The sequence below is a fragment of the Pituophis catenifer genome, unplaced genomic scaffold (genome assembly GCF_029215685.1).
Source record: "Pituophis catenifer annectens isolate HBS135680 unplaced genomic scaffold, rPitCat1.0.hap2 SCAF_3, whole genome shotgun sequence".
In the NCBI taxonomy this organism is placed as follows: Eukaryota; Metazoa; Chordata; class Lepidosauria; order Squamata; family Colubridae; genus Pituophis; species Pituophis catenifer.
Window position 1 is genome coordinate 201,520,820 of NW_027256883.1, and position 18,072 is coordinate 201,538,891.

The window sequence follows — 18,072 nt, forward strand, 5'->3', positions numbered from 1 at the left end:
CAGTTGTTTAAAGTGCCTTGTATATTTTACCTTACAGCCTTTTCTCAAAGTAGCTTAGCATAGAAGTGTTATCACTGCAGCAGTTGGGACAATAGAAAGCTTGCTTGCCTAAGCCCAGACAGTGTGGTTAAAATGAAATTTGATCAAGGGATTTTATAGCATACAGAGATCACCATTATGATGATGATGATGGTTGGTTACACAATCAGCCAGATGTTTAGACTGGATTTGGCATTATTGTCCACTTATTGTCCTTCCCAAGCACCTGGGCTAACTAAGCAGATGTTGTTTAATAATACTAATGGTATCATTGCAGGATATAAGCTGTTCCAACCAAAGCTGCCTTTTGCAATTAACTAATCTTGTCAATGCTGATGGTGTTCAAATGGTGCTCCAGATACTTTGGAATTACACTCCAGGCACCTTTTATTATTAGTACTATCTTTGCTTTCTTTTGCCACAGTCGTTCTATTTGTGGGTCTTTATATTTTGTGGTGTTCTCCAGTTATTTCTCTTCTCTTTTATTGCCTCCAAAATTGCAATGTTCATTATCCAGGCTAAATGTTTATGGAGATTCTCAGTCATCCAGGTCATGGTTGTCCCAAAGGTGCTTTTTCAAGAGGCATCTGGACTTTCTGGTTTTTCTTTGAAGACATTTCGCTACTCATCCAAGAAGCTTTTTCAGCTCTGGGTTAGTTGTGCCAATACAGAGCTTGAGCAGGGGTTGGATCAGAAGACTTCCAAGATCCCTTCCAGTTCTATACTCTGATTGATTGATTGATTGACTGATTTACTTCACAGGTGATGAGCCAGTTTGGTTCTAGTTTTTAAGGCACCAGGCTAGAAGCCAGAAGTTTGTGAGTTCTAATCCCACTTTAGGAATGAAAGTAGGCTGAGTGACTTTGGGCCAGTCACTAGAAGACAGTGAGTTCTAGTTCTTCCTTAGGCAGGAGAACCAACTGGTTGACTTTGGGCCAGTCACCCTCTCTCAGACTATCTCCCTCATAACGCTATTGTTGTGTGGAAAGTAGGAGGAAGAAGGAGTATTGCATGTTTCCACCATCTTGAATTATTTATCAAAATAACAAAGGTGAGATATAAATAAATACATTAAAAATATCATCACACAGAATACTTTAGCCATTGTGTGCTTAACAGTATTTCAGCCAGAATGCTGAAAAATGACACTTGTGATATAAATGAATAAAATAAGAGTATGAGAAACTGATATCGCCGGCGTCTTAAGTAGCTGAGGAGGCGCTATCTTTTCCCACACCAGCCTTGGATGAAGAATTGATCTCTCTTTTTTTTCCCTCTGGAAGACAGCAGATGTTCTACTGATGTTAGCAGCAGAAGCAAACCACAATGAAGTTAGTCTGTCCAAAAAGACCCCAGCAGGATGGAGAAGGCAGAGGCCAAAACTAACATTTCAAGGCCGTGTGGTGAGTTTGTTTTCCATAAGGCGCTCTTGGCTTTAACGGGCTAGGCGTATGACTCAAAATTAATGGAATGCAATAATTAATTTCACTTGTCAAGTTTGCCTTACCACATCTTCCGTGTTGGAAGTAGAGTCGCATCATGCTGAGCTTGAGGAATCATCTTCAAATGTATTTAATATGGAAAGCAGGCCTACGTAATCCAAGGTTGCTGCCTTAGAATTGGGGGAGAAAAACGAGCAACCTCAAAAGCATCCTCATCAAATACATGGTGCAGAGGAATTCTAGTATGCGACTGATGATTCTAAGGTTAAAAAAAAGAAAAGGGGAGTTCTTCAGACAGAAATATGATTTCCTGTCGCCATCAAATTTATTTATGTCCAGGAAATAACCCCATCAATTGCCTTTATTTTGGATGAGAACTGCAGGCTTGATTTTCTAGAGCAGAACTTGATTGACATTGTATAGGAGTCCTTGATTTAACAGCCAGCAGTGAAATCCATTTACCTTCGCTACTAGTTAGGGAATGGGAGCATGCGTGCCTCTTCTGTGCATGCGCAGAGGGTCAAAAACAGGATGTAATGACGTCCCAATGGGTGGGCGGAGCCTCCTGCTGCCGGCACTACTGTTTGCGCGAGCCGGATAGATCCAGCCGGATTTCACCGCTGCTTACAACCACAATTCAGCCAAAAATTTCTGTTATTAAGTGGGTTTTGCCCCCATTTTACAACCTTTTTTGCCACAATTGTTAAGCGAATCGCTACAATTGATAAGCTAGTAACCTGGTTGTTAAGTGAATCTGGCTTCCCTACTGACTTTGCTTGTCCAAAGGTTGCAAAAGGTGATCACATGATCTTGGGACAATAGCAAGACACATTTTTCTCGCCATGTATATGTATACATCCGGACTAGACTGTGTTGTTTCTCCATGTCATATATGTGTGGGTATATGCATAATTTTGTATTTATTTATTTATTCTGTCATGGTTATGTAATGTATATTGGAGGTGGAGACCCTTTGAGAGCTGGACGCAACGAAATTTCATTTTAATGTATGCTGATTAGTGTACATTCAAAGTGACAATAAAGTTATTCTAAGTCTAAGTCTAAGAGTCCAGGGGTGGTATTCACTTACTTTCCCTACTGGTTCACAAATGTGAGCACGCGCATGCGCCTAGCCTTCCACGCAGGTGCTTTGCTGGCACGCGCACCTTCTGCACATGCACCCAGCCTCAAAAACGTGCCTAAATAGGATGGCATAGAGCGGGGGTGGGTGAGCAGGCCCACCCACAATTTCTGCTACCGGTTCAGATGAACCGGTACGAACTGGCTGAATACCACCTCTGTAATAGTCATAAGTGTGAACCACTTGCCAAGCACTTGAATTTCGATCACATGATCATGGGGCTGCTACAAAGGTCTTAAGTGTGAAAAATGGTCATAAGTCACTTTTTTCAATGCCCAGTGGTGAAATGTAAAATTTGTTACTACCGGTTCTGTGGGCGTGGCTTGGTGGGGGTGGGGGGGGAATGTGACCGGGTGGGCATGGCCAACTTTTTTTTTGTTTTTACTTTTAAAACCATTTTTTCGGCCAAAGAGGTTGTAAAAAAATGCTTTTAAAAGCCTCTGCCGATCAGGCAACTCAGCTGGGATGTCAGAGGCTTTTAAAAGTATTTTTAAGATACTTTTTTTGTAGAAAAACTGCTTTTAAAAGCCTCTGATGATCCCAGCTGAGCCGCGCAATCATCAGAGCCTTTTTTTTTTTTTTACTTTTAAAAGCATTTTTTGGTTGTAGAAAAAATGCTTTTAAAAGTAAACAAAAAAGCCTCTGATGATCAAGCAGCTCAGCTGGGCATGGGGGGAGACAGGGATTTTTGCTACCGGTTCTCCGAACCACCCGCTGCCATCGCTATCAGATCAGGCGATCCAGTCCAAACCGGGAGCATTTCACTCCTGTCAATGCTGTTGTAACTTTGAACAGTCACTAAATGAACCATTGTAAATCGAGGATTACCTGAAATGCCTTCCTCTCCCAGCTCCCCCCAAACACACTCACATATCTTATCTACAAGCCTTCCAGCCCTTGCTTCAGAACAAAGACTTGTCCTGCCATTTTTATTTATGTACAGGTAGTCCTTGATTTACAACAGCTCCTTTAGTGACGTTCAGCACTGAAAAAAGTGATTGATGACCCATTTTTCACACTTAGGAATGTTGCAGCATTGTCTTGGTCACATGGTCAAAATTAAACTGCCTGGCAACTGGCTCATATTTATGACGGTGGCCGTGTCCTGTGGGTCATGTGATCATATTTTGCTTTCACCTTTCTGACAAGCAAACCAGATTCACTTTACAACCATGCCACTAACTTAAATGCAGTGATTCACTAAAGAACTATGGTGAGAGGTTGTAAAAAGGGGGCAAAACTCACTTAACAAATATCTCGCTTAACAACATAAATTTTGGGCTCAATTGTGGTTGTAAGTCGAGGACTACCTGTATTATACTTAGATGCTGCCCATCTTGTCAAAGGTGCCTCATTTCTCTGAGCATTATCCCCAACCTTCTTTTCCATAGTATTTAGCAATGATTTTTCCCCCCCTAAAAAAATTCCAGGTAAATGTGTAATAGATGTAGTAGGGTCTGTCTTAGAGCACAAAATTATATCAGTCTCCCCAAACTGTCTCCTTCTAGAGGTATTTGCAACTGAAGTAATCTGGGGGGAGGGGAATTTTAGATATGTAGTCCTACCGGTAGCAGTTCAGAAGGGAGATAATTTGGAGATGGCTGTTCCAGTTATATTATGAATAGAATAGAATAGAATAGAATAGAATAGAATGGAATGGAATGGAATGGAATGGAATAGAATAGAATAGAATAGAATAGAATAGAATAGAATAGAATAGAATAGAATAGAATAGAACAGAACAGAACAGAACAGAACAGAACAGAACAGAACAGAACAGAACAGAACAGAATTCTTTATTGGCCAAGTGTGATTGGACACAAGGAATTTGTCTTTGGCGCATATGCTCTCAGTGTACATAAAAAGACAAGTTACACTCATCAAGAATCACAAGGCACAACACCCAGTGGCAGTCATACGGTACAATAAGCAATCAAATCATACTAGGAAACAATCAATATAAATATAAATCACAAGGATATAAGCAACAAAGTTACAATCATGCAGTCACAAGTGGGAAGAGATGGGCGACAGGAACGATGAGAAGACCAATAGCAATAGTAATGCAGCCTTAGTGAATAGTTTGACAGTTTGAGGGAATTATTTGTTTAGCAGAGTGATGGCGTTCGGGAAAAAACTGTTCTTGTATCTAGTTGTCTTGGTGTTATAGTATTTATTTCCTCCTGTATTTAATTTTAGAAAGAAGAAACACCTATGCTGCAATTTTTTACAACAGGAACTAATATTTCAGTACCAAATGTGAAGAAACGAATTAATGTTGGAATACTGGGAGACAGTTCCAGATATGGTAAAAGAACTTTTTTTAAAAAAAAATGTAGATAATTTTGTTTTGTAAATCCTATAGAGAGATACCTGTAATCTGGCAAATAGGGCATATATTTTCTCTCATGATCTTCAGCACCCCAAAACATCTCATGACTGGCTTATTAGTGGATTGAAATATCTTCCATTTTTATGTGTCCCTGACTTTTTAATTCTTTTACCCAACAATATATCCTAAATCCATATCTGGTTTCCTGCTGTCTCCAAGAAGCACTTTGAGGAGTGAAAAGTCAAACCCAAGTATTTCCTTCAGTCGATGAAAGATTGCTTTCAGGTGCTTTAGAGGTTCATCGAGTGGATGTCCATAAATCAAGATATCATCCAATTGCATGCTTAACATTTTTGCACAGCAGTGAACTCACATTTGCAAAAACGCTAAGGAACACCTTGTAATTCACACCAGCCATGGCCTAAAAACAAGGAAGGCCCATTTGTTAGTGTTGAAAACCATTTGGGAGGAGTCATTTTATGCATCTGCCAATATTTTCTAATAAATCTGAAGTTTTAAAACACATGTGCATACACAAATACCCAAGCATAATTGAAGCCTGACATCAGCTGGTACCTCATTAATTTATATAGCTTGGTGAAATAATTTGTTAACACAAAGATGTACAACTTGTTCAGCATGGAATAGGCAACTCCCAAGTCACTACTTGTCCATCTTGTTAAATCTACAAGGAACATTATTTCTGACTCAGCGTCCCTCGATAAATCTTTTGCAATGTTTTCTTTACATAAATCTGAATTTGTGTGTGCACACACAGATATGTGTGCACACACAAGATACTGCCTTCCATTGAGGAAATATCTACATACCCCTCACATTCTGGATATAAATTGTTTCAACTTCTACCCTCAAAATGATGTTATAGAGCACTGCACACCAGAACAACTAGACACAAGGACAGTTTTTCCCGCATGCCATCACTCTGCTAAACAACTAATTCCCACAACACTATCAAACTATTTACTAAGACTGTATTACTATTCTTCTTCTCATCCTTTCTATTACCTATCTCCTTTTCAACTTATGACTATAACCTTGTTGCTTGTATCTTACGATTTATATTGCTTTATTTAGTTTCCTAGTATGATTTTGATTGCTTATTTAGTATCACTAAGTGTTATATCTTATGATTCATGATGAATGTATTTATGATGACTATGATCATGATTCATCACTTATATCTTTTATGTACACTGAGAGCATATGCACTGAAGACTAATTCCTTGTGTGTCCAATCACACTTGGCCAATAAAGAGTTCTGTTCTGTTCTGTTCTGGTTCTGTTCTGTTCTGTTCTGTTCTGTTCTGTTCTGTTCTACTCTACTCTACTCTACTCTACTCTACTCTACTCTACTCTACTCTACTCTACTCTACTCTATATTGTGTGTGTGTTTCCTTCTCTTCTCTATTCTTAATCATAAGCACCACAGTTGACTTGTTCCTGCTTCACAGAGATAATATCTGGCCTTTCCTCCAGTTTCATCAGATGGTGATTTTTTCCCCCATTGATGCTTATTAATGCATTCTTTATTTATTGGCTTTAATCTCTTCTTCTATCTACTTGAAAATCAAGGCAGCATACAACAATAAAAATACCTATGAACCATTTTGTGTGAGCCGTGGTGACGCAGGGGTTAGAATTCAGTATTGCAGGCTAGTTCAATGCCAGAGGTTCGATCCTGATTGGCTCAAGGTTGACCCAGCCTTCCATCCTTCCAAAGTGGGTAAAATGAGGACCCAGATTGTTGGGGGCAATATGCTGACTCTGTAAATTCCTCTGAGAGTGCTGTAAAGCACTATGAAGGGAGTCTGTAAGTTTAAGTGCTATTGCTACTGCTATTGCTGCTTATAAAAGAGGGACTAAGTGAACCTCCAATTAAACTCCCACCTAGTAAGATTGAAACCAAATAAACAAACTCAGCAATATACAATATGTGATCACAATTTACATGCATTACTTGACAAAGAGAAATTGCTCGATTGGGACCATGATATTTGAGAAGGTAGTGCTTCTTTCTTGAAGACACTTGAAGTCACTGGAACAGACACTGGAATTATTAAGATTCATTAAGACACATCTCAGTTATTAAGACATACCTCCCCATATCATTTTAGTATTGCCAAATCATTTCATGAAAATTTAGCAAGATTGGAATATTTTTGGGAAAGTTCTGCTAAAATTCTGAGGATCTCTTTGGGGATTTCATGAGATGTTGCCAGGGACTGTAAAATCTTGCAATATTTTTACAATGTCATGAGAATTCAAGCAACCCCACTGGGTGAAATGAAGTATATTAAAATTAATTCACAAAAACAATCACATGTATTTTTAAAGACATTTCCCCCCAAATGCCTATTTTTCTTTAATGTGCACATTTCTCTTTTTTAGTATGCCTGTTTTTTAAGCAGTTTTTCAGCCAAGAACTGGTTCACAAAATTTGAAGAAGTACACAAAGGATGACTATGTTCTGGTCTTCATTTCAATTCAGGAAGTTAAAATTCACATCACTAATTTTAAAAATATTTCCAGTAAGAAGTCTTACAAAATGATTAAACTGGAGCTTATGTTATTGGCAATTATCACAATGTTTTCTAATATTGCAACAGATTTCACACACAAAAACAATCAGATGTGACCAAATCTAGTATTCAAACATTTTCGTTACCATTTTATTCAAAAATATTTATGTCCATCATGTATGGCAGCCTTCCATATATTTAAAAAACATATATTCTATAGGGTATGTTTCCAGTAGTTTTCAGCAGTTCTTTTTAATACTATATAGTGCCATGTCAGGTTTATATCTGAGCTATGCCAAAAATATATCCCTTCTACATTTATGCAGCTTGGCCAGATTAAATCTGCTGCCACCCAAGTGGTACTTTTGCTTTAATATTAATTTTTATAGGAAACCCTATAACATTGTTTGTTCCCCTTCCTACAAAAGAAAAAATAAATAAATGATAAAGTGCATTGTGGTTGGTCTTTCTTGTACAAACATGCCAGTCCTGAATTTATTGGATGATTTATTGAGAAATTAACAATTTAAAATAGCTGGCACACTTTCTTATATGAGAGCCAATATTTTAAAATGGTAGTATTTGGATAGAAATTACTATCTTTATTGCTTTAAGTGACCTTTTATAGAATCTACTCTTCAAAATATGTGACTGTTTCATCAGTTGTTTTAAGTTGAGAAATAAAATACATTGTTTTTTTGAGTGTTTGCTGTTTACTTACTTACTTACTTACTTACTTAACTTACTTACTTACTTACTTACTCTATCCAAATAACACCTGCTTGCAATAATCTTCAGTTGCTTCTATAGGAAAGCTGTGTCTGGTTGGGCCCATGTGAGAAATATCTTCAGTTTGCAGTCAAAAAATCTCCCAAATCCAACCCACGGATTTTCCATCCAAGCCATGGAAAATTCAGTTATCCAGTTGAATGTTGAATAGTTGTGTGCATCCGTGTATTGGATTTCCTTCACAAGTGATTTAAATAAAAAGTTGATTTCATCCTTAGTTTAAGCTACTTAAACATCAAAAGCTTATTAGAGAATAAACTGTAATACGGAAGGATCTTAACAGACTTGAACATTGGGCACTATCTAACACAATGAAATTCAGTGGTAAAGAAAGTAAGGTTCTACATTTAGGCAAGAAAAATCAAATGCACATATATAGTATAGGTGGTACCTGGCTCAAGAGTAGTAACTGTGAGAGGGATTGTCCTAGTGGACAATCACTTAAATATGAGCCAGCGGTGTGCTGTAGCTGCCAAAAAAGCCAACAGAGTTCTAGGCTGCATAAATTGAGGGATAGAATCAAGATCACATGAAGTGGTAATGCCACTTTATAATGCCTTGGTAAGACCACACTTGGAATATTGCATCCAGTTTTGATTGCCACGATGCAAAAAAAAAAAAAAATGATTAGGGGACTAGAGATTCAAACATATTGCTGGAATTCAGTATGTCTCATTTAATGAAAAGAAGGACGAAGGATGACATGATAGCAGTGTTCCAATATCTCAGGGGCTGCCACAAAGAAGAGAGGGTCAACCTATTCTCCCAAGCACCAGAAGGCAAGACAAGAAGCAACGGATGGAAACTAATCAAGGAGAGAAGCAACCTAGAATTAAGGAGAATTTCCTAATAGTTAGGACAATTGATCAATAGAATGACTTCCCTCCACAAGTTGTGGGTACTCCAAACACTGAAAGTTTTTAAGGAGAGATTGAACAGCCACTTGTCTGAAATGGGATAGGTCCCAAAGATGCTTTTTCAAGTAGCAAATGGGTTTCCTTCCTGAGCAGGGGGTTAGACTAAAAGATCTCCACGGTCCCTTTCAACTCTGTTGTTATGTTCTGTTATTTAAAAATTGGTAGGATTTGTGTCAGGATTAAAGGGAAAACTATTTCTTTTGAACTAAAACTAGATAGGCATCAGTCTATATTGTCTCCCAATTTGGCTGGGAGAATAATGTGAAAATAATGTTATGAGAAGTCACACAGGCATCTTCGTGCCATCATTTGCAGGTGCAAAGTAAGGATAGACCCCGAGTCAAATTCTTGCTGTTTATACTACTTTGAGAAGTTTGATTGAACTTGTGAGAAGGCTTTCTTTTACAGCGTGTTTTCCTGGACACAACAGCGAGGAACGTGATGGAGCTGGAAAAGTAAGACGCGCGTCCCGCTTCTCACCTGCCCTATCTGCCACCCCCAAATTGCATCCCTAAAGGGGGCAGGTGGCTAAGCGAGGGGCAGGAGTCCTGCCATGCCCGGCGAGGGGGGGAGAAGAGATGGCAAGGGGAGCCATGTCTTGCTCCACACGTCTCGCTTCTCCCCTGCCCCACCTGCCACCCCTCTCGATAAAGAGACGGTGGGGAAGGGAAGCAGCTGTTGCCATTAGGGTGAGGTGGGACGTGTTGCACCATTCGGCAGGCACAAAGAACAGGGAGGGGAGGCGACGGCAGCGACAGGACATCCAGTCCCATGCTCGCCACCTCCTGCACCCCCAAAATAATAAGACCACCCAATAATCAGGCCAAGCCCTTATTTTTTTTGGGGGGGGGGTGTTCAAAAGAAAATAAGACCCTGTCTTATTTTCGGGGAAACACAGTATTCTGAGTTGAGTTTTTCTACTGAGAAATTGGAAAATTGCTTGTCAATTATATTTGTTTCAATTTATAAAGATATTAATAGCTGGTTCTTGTCTTTACAACATGAGAGCAAAATCTAGACCCCATGGAAGTTTGGCATCACACTAGGAACCGAATTTTGTCCATTTTATCCAGAACAGGGGTGAAATGCTCCCGGTTCGGACCGGATCGTCAGATCCGGTAGCGAAGGAGGCAGGTGGTTCGGAGAACTGGTAACAAAAATCCCTGTCCCCCACCCCTGCCCAGCTGAGCCGCACAATCATCAGAGGCTTTTTTTTTACTTTTAAAAGCATTTTTTCTACAACCTCTTCAGCCGAAAAAATGCTTTTAAAAGTAAAAAAAAAAAGCCTCTGATGATCGCGCGGCTCACCTGGGATCCTCAAAGGCATTTAAAAGAAAAAAAGAGTTTTTTTCTTTTAAATGCCTCTGACGATCCAAGCTGAGTTGCCTGATCGGCAGAGGCATTTAAAAGAAAAAAAGTCTCTGCCGATCAGGCAACTCAGCTGGGATCGTCAGAGCCTTTTGAAAGCATTTTTTTACAACCTCTTCGCCAAAGAGGTTGTAGAAAAAATGGTTTTAAAAGTTAAAAAAAAAAATTGGCCACGCCCACTCGGTCACATTACCCCCTCCACCAAGCCACGCCCACCAAGCCATGGTAGTAACAAATTTTAGATTTCACTACTGATCCAGAATGGTATAGGACAGTGATGGCTAACCTTTTTGCCATCGCGTGCCAGAGGGGGAGGTTCGCGCACGTGCGTGCCCACACCCATAATTCTATGTGCCCCGCCCTGCGCATGCACGCGCAACCCCCCTCCCCCCCGCTCCTGGCACGCAATGGCCCGGTAGGCCGTTTTTCTTTCTCACCTGGCTCCAGATCCTCTCTATGCATCTGGGGAGGGCGAAAACAGCCTTCCCCACCCCCTTGGAGGCCCTCTGGAGGCCTGAAACGGCCCATTTCCCAACGCCTGGTTGGGCAGGAAGAGACATTTTTTGCTGTCCCCAGCCTCCAGAGCCCTCCCCAGATGCCCTCTGGAGGCAGGAAACAACCTGTTTCCCTACTTCTGGTGGGCCCAGAAGGCCCCAAAATCAGCTGGCTGGCGCACGCATCCGCACCAGAGCTGAGCTGGTGTGCCCACTGATATGGCTACGTGTGCCACTTGTGGCACACGTGCCATAGGTTCGCCATCACGGGTATAGGATCTCCTGCCATGGGCAGAGGGTTGGACTAGAAGACCTCCTAAGGTCCTTTACAACTCTATTATTCTGTGTTCTATGCTCTTGTGTCTCCCAGCTCATATAATACTAGAGATTTCCTGTCTCTAAATCTAATATTGGATTTTACAGCAAGCTGATAATATGGTGTAGTAGTTACATCTCTAGAATTTCCTGGTGATTAGTCCTGCTTAATGGTCTTCAAGATCAGCCAGGACAAAGACTATCTGAAGGGAGGCGAAGGTGAAGACTAATTTGTCTTAATTGTTCCTTTCATGAGTCCTTCTTGCATGAGAAGCAGCATTAAAAAAAACATGACTTTCTTTTGCAAATGTAACCTCAAATGGATTATTTCCATCCTCAAGCAAATTATTCCATGATGGGTTTCTTTAGAAATCTGATTTTGCCATAATTAGTGACCCGTTTAAAATCAGGACCTTTCTTTTGATATAGTACTAATTTCGGTACAATATTTTTAGGGAAATTCTACTTCTTTTATCTTAATCTGGAATTGCCTTCATGTATTACAGTCTGATTAATTTTTAACTTTTGTTGGGATCGTAGCCTGTTTTCAGCTTCTGTGTACCCTCCAGGAGGTTAGTACTAGAAGTTTTGGGGTTTTTAAAAAGAAACTTTGCTGACTAAAGCATTAAGTCATTCTCAATTAGCTTCATTGTGGGGAATAAAATAAGTTTTGTTAAGAGTGTGGATGGATCCAGGAGACTTTTTACAACATCCTACTTCAAACAAAGAGGCCTACACATTTTAATGATGAGATTGCTATCTGGCAAGCTGGCACATAAAACTTACATTTTACAATCCACTGGTCAAATCATTAAAAAATGGAGCACAACCTCCAAAGAGAAATTAAGGTTAATGGATCAGAAATAAGTGCAAGAATTTTTATGGTTCAAGAATTAGTAAAAAATATATATATTTGCTTTTAGATTTCTGTGCAGGCAAATCATTCAGGGGTCATGGTATTAAGACTTACCTTTGCCATGATCCCAAAACTTAATGAGAGGAAAAAAAGAAAGAAAAGAAAAGAGAGAGCAAGAAACATGCAAACTCTTCTAGGAGCTTGCAAACATGGCGTTGGAAGAAATATCCATCTGATTCAGTTCCGATCCAGGAGAAAGACACTGGAAACATGGAGGCTGCTTGGAAAGATGGTTTACTGATGAAGCAGAACCACCAAGCACATAGTTCTGGTGCAGCTGACCACATGGAGTTGAGAGTGGCGGGTTTTTATACCTTCTCTTGGACTTTGCCCTTGAGCTTCCTGTTCCTGTGCAAGAATATGTACTCTATTGGCTGTTGTCAGACTTCCATGGAGCCATGTAGGGGTTATGTAGGGTCATAGCTAGCTCTGTAGGTTGTCTGAGAAGTTTGATCGAAGTTTCTAAGGGTGATGCAATATCCTTAGGAGATTGTGCAATGTAGTGGGCTCTGTGTTTTAGTGGGTTAATCCTATTATGTCTTGAAGGGTCATGTCTTAATCCCTTCATCCTGGATCTGAGGGTCCTTTGTTTTGTAGATAGGCTGGCCCAGCCTTTCTTAATGGGCACAAAATATCTGCTGGGGACTGGGAGCTGGCTCTGAGTTTCTGTCTCCCTTGATTTTTTTATTTCTCTTTTATGGGAAATATTATATTCTGCCTTTTTAATATTTCCTAAAATATTTCATTCTTCTAGGAGTGGGGTGGGTGTTAACTTTCTACAATGGGCACTAGCAATTAAATTACAAAATGAAAGTCACTTGCATTTATATCTCAGGGCAGGACTTTTTTACCTCACAACAACCCAGTGAGGTAGGCTGGCTCAGAGAAAGATGATCCAAAGTCACCCAGTGAACTTTTGTTGTTTGAAGTTCTATAGCCGAGAATGGACTAGACCATGCAAATCTGGACAGGTAGCAATGTGGCCCCACAAAATCGTAAACATTTAACATTATGTATATTCATATACATTAACTATATTACATATTTTATATGTGGTCCAAGACAATTCCTCTTCACTCAGTGTGACCCAGGCTAAGCATAAGGATGGACAGATCTGCACAAGACCATACTGGCTGGGTAATTCTGGGAGTTGAAGTCCACATGTCTTAAAGTTGCCAGATATCCCTTTTCTTAAGATGATTTTCTGTGTAGAGAAATTCTTTTGGAAATAGACAAACTTTGAACTTGTTTGTTTGTTTGTTTGTTTGTTTGTTTATTCATTCATTCATTCATTCATTCATTCATTCATTCATTCATTCATCCAATTTATATGGCCACCCATCTCTCAGAAGCAACTCTGGGTAGCATACAACAATCAATAAAAGCAACAAATATATAAAAGCAATCCTTATAAAAATATAAATTCTGCAGCAACAGAAGGTATCTGTTTTTACTAGATCATCACCACTGGCCTGGATGGTGGAGGTGCTCAGGCTAGGTTAATGATGGCAAACCTAGACCGGGTCTAGGGAACTCGACATGGCCAACTCTCAATGGCCAACCCGTCGTGGAACAACTCACCAGAGATAAGAGTTACACTAATATTGAAGAAATCGTGGAATAGAATCATTAAAGGAAGAATTTTGTCCCAAACGATGGACAAAGTGAAATGTGAATGACAAAAATTGAAATGCTTAAATTATTTTAAATGATTAAATTGAATTATTAAATTGTCTCATGGTGAGTTGACCATGGCAAGAGGGCCATGGAGAATTGGCTGCAGCGGGTTGTCTTATTCTGATTTACTATATGTCATGCATGTCACAAGTGACATGCCTTGCCATTTTGGGTTACATGCCAGGCCTACAGAATACAGACCCTCTGGAATTTGCACGAGAACTTGACTCTCATGCCATCTCTGAAGTGTCCAAAACTCATGTGAACTTTCTCACATGATTTTTTCAGGATCCAGAATCCCCTTCAGAACAGGGCAGGGGTGAAATCCAGCAGGTTCTGACACATTCTGGAGAACCGGTAGCGGAAATTTTGAGCAGTTCAGAGAACGGCAAATACCATCTCTGGATGGCTCCAGAGTGGGGAGGGAATGGAGATTTTGCAATATCCTTCCCCCAGGAGTGGGGAGGGAATGGGGATTTTGAAGTACCCTTCCCCTGGAGTGGGGTGGGAATGGAGATTTTGCAGTATCCTTCCCCTGCCACACCCACCAAGCCACACCCACAGAACCAGTAGTAAAAAAAATTGGATTTCACCCCTGGAGCAGGGCCTTCTCGTGCAACTTCCAGAGAGTCCAGAGGAAAGAGTCCAGAGGAGAAGAGAGTCCAAAGAGGAGGTCTGGAGAAGCGTCTTTTGTCTTGGGTAATCCACTAGCAAAGTCAAGGTAGGCATTTTCTGAATTTTTGACATGCCGAACCCAAAAGGTTTGCCATCACTGATACTCAGTGATGGTGATACTTTAATTTCCCGCTGCCTTGAAAGAAGCCTTCCCTGGACCCGGCAGTGTTAGCAAATTATTGTCCAGTCTCCAACCTTCGCTTTGTGGTGAAGGTTGTTGAGAGTGTGGTTGCGCGACAGCTTCCCCAGTACCTGGATGAAATGGTTTTTCTGGATCTGTTCCAGTCGGGTTTCAGGCCTGGGTACAGCACGGAAACGGCATTGGTCGCGTTGGTTGATGATCTCTGGAGGGCTCGGGACAGGGGTTGCTCCTCTGTCCTGGTCCTATTAGATCTCTCAGCGGCTTTTGATACCATCGGCCATGGTATCATGCTGCACTGGTTGGAAGAGTTGGGGGTGGGGGGCACTGTGTTATGGTGGTTCTCCTCCTTTCTCTCCGACCGGTCGCAGTCTGTGTTGGCGGGGGGGCAGAGGTCGACCCCGAGGCGCCTTATATGTGGGGTGCCGCAGGGGTCGGTCCTCTTGCCCTTCTGTTCAACATTTATGTGAAGCCACTGGGTGAGATCATCCGTGGTTTCAGGATGAAGTACCATCAGTACGCTGATTACACTCAGCTGTACATCTCCACCCCGGACCACCCCAATGATGCCCTTGAAGTGATGTCCCAGTGCCTGGAGGCTGTGCGAATCTGGATGGGGAAAAACAGACTCAGGCTCAACCCATCCAAGACCGAGTGGCTGTGGTTTCCAGCATCCCGATATAGTCAGTTGGTGCCATCACTGACTATTGGGGGCGAGTCATTGGCCCCCACGGAGAGGGCTCGCAATTTGCGTGTCCTCCTGGATTCACGGCTGTCTTTAGAAGAGCACTTGATGGCTATGGCCGGGAGGACTTTTTATCAGGTTCGCCTGATTCGCCAGTTGCGTCCCTTTCTGGATTGGGACTCCTTATGCACAATCACTCATGCCCTTCTCACTTCCCGCCTGTAATGCTCTCTACATGAGGCTCCCCTTGAGGAGCACCCGGAGGCTCCAACTGGTGCAGAGTGCGGCCGCGCAGGTGATTATGGGAGCGACGTGGCGCTCCCATGTAACATCTCTCCTGCGTGAGCCGCACTGGCTCCTGGTGGTCTTCCGGGTGTGCTTCAAGGTTTTGGTTACCACCTTTAGAGCACTCCATGGCTTAGGACCCGGGTACTTACGGGACCACCTGCTGCCACCAGCAGCCTCTCACCAGCCAGTACGCTCTCATAGAGAGGGGCTCCTCAGGGTGCCGTCGGCCAAACAGTGTCAACTGGTGGCCCCCAGGGGAAGATCCTTCTCTGTGGGGGCACGTGCTATCTGGAATGAGCTCCCCCCGGAGATATGGAGGATCCCAGATCTGTGCACCTTCTGCCGCGCCCTTAAGACCTTTTTATTCCAACAGGCTGGCCTGGTCTAACCTCCCTTTTTTAATTGTAAATTTTAAATTTGTCTAAAATTTTAGGGTTGTTTTAATTTGTTCTGGGCCAAATTTATTTAATTAGGTTTTTATACTGTTTTTAAATTTTGTAATTCTGTGTGTTTTATCTCTTGGCTGTTCACCGCCCTGAGTCCCTCGGGAGTAGGGCGGTATATAAATTTAATAATAAATAAATAAATAAATAAATAATTTTTTGATATTAAAGGGCAAACTCAGCATTCCCCAATCTTTCTGGGCTGGCACAGGGGGAGGGGGGAGAGGGGACGGTTTTGTGCAAGGGGCAAGTGTGCACAGCTTCATTTGTGTGAGCAGTGGGCATGGTGCCTACCACTTGCGCGAGTGGGGCTGCAAGCTTTGGTGCCCGCCGCTCGGGGGGAATGGGCCTGTGAGTGCACACCAGCCCACCACTCATATGGCCCTGTTGCAAATAGCCCACATCCCGGTAGTGGGCCGTGGCTCACAGGCTGGGGACCCCAGTCTAACGTGATGCTATTCATGACTAAAATGAACAATGATAGCAACAATGCCCAGCCTTATTGCATTCCAACTTTCACAGAAATGGTGTCAGAAAGGCTGGCAGTGTATGATAATTGGTTGCTGGTATTAACATAAAACATTTGGACCTATTTTATGAATAGCTTGGGCACACCACGGTTCATAGTATGTAAAGTTCTTGCTTTGTTTTATTCTTTTCACTAAAACACTTTCACTGCCTTTCAAAATGCTGGCATTAAAGACCTAAACAATTGGGGAACAGGCTATTGATATTACAAATAGGTCAGATGGCAGCATCAAGTTCTGATGTCTGTGTTTGGAAGCTAAGCATGCTTGGGTCTGGTTGATACTTGGATGGGATTCCTCCCAGACATACCGTAGGCTAAACTGGAAAAAAAGCATCCCAGAAAAATGCAATGCCAAATTACTGCTATAACATTGCCAAAAGAGCTACAGGATGTACCCATGAAGTCACTAGGAGTTGGGCTCAACCCAAAGACTTCTATTTATTTAAGGAACTAACTTCTCCATTCTGGTGCAATCCTAGACAAGCATCTTTGCAGAGGTCATTCTTGAATGCCTCTCATTAAGAACTTGGCCTGGAAGAGGTACAGGCTCTTCATGGTAGTTGCCTAAAGACTGTGGAACTTAGTTTCTTTGGAAGCACTTTCTGTGCGAGCCCTGGCAAATAATCAGGACTTTTTTTGTTTAAAGTTCCCTTTCCAGTCTAAGCAACTATGTACCGTCTTCCTTATTACTGGCTCTCCAACTCTTCTGCCTTTCAGCTGGCTGTGCCCTTGTCTGATTGCTTCTCTGTGAAAGCATACCTCTGGAAAAACCCTAAGATGCATACCTGACGTAAAATTAAGCTAATTAAATTAATAATTTCATAGATTTGTTGGTATGAAGCATTGAAGGGAAACGTCCTCCTTTTGAATTGGAGAATTAAATAGCTGGACACTCAAAGTCAGTATAGCAAACCTATGAGCATCTTCAGAAGGGGTGGGATCCTATAGGTTTAACAACCGGTTCGCTAAGCGTGTGCTTCGTGCATGCTTGCTCGCTTCGCGTGCGCATTTAGGAGAAAACTCACCTTCTGCATGACTGCCAGCGAGGAAAACAGCTGAAGCGCGGCAATCCACTCTGCCACGCCAATCAGCTGGGCTTCAAAAAAGTAAATATAGGTGAGTATAATGCAGGGGCGCGCGAGTGGGCCCACTTCAAAGACAGAACGATCCAGTTCACTCCTAGCTGATCGTCGGAGTTACAGGTTCACCCGAACCGCTCCGAACTGGTAGAATTCCACCCCTGATCTTCAGACACATGCATGGGGCAAGCATGGGTTTGAATGACACAGACCCCATCTTGACAAGACGTAGTTTCTAGTTAGGCAGAAACTTGGGGTCCCATT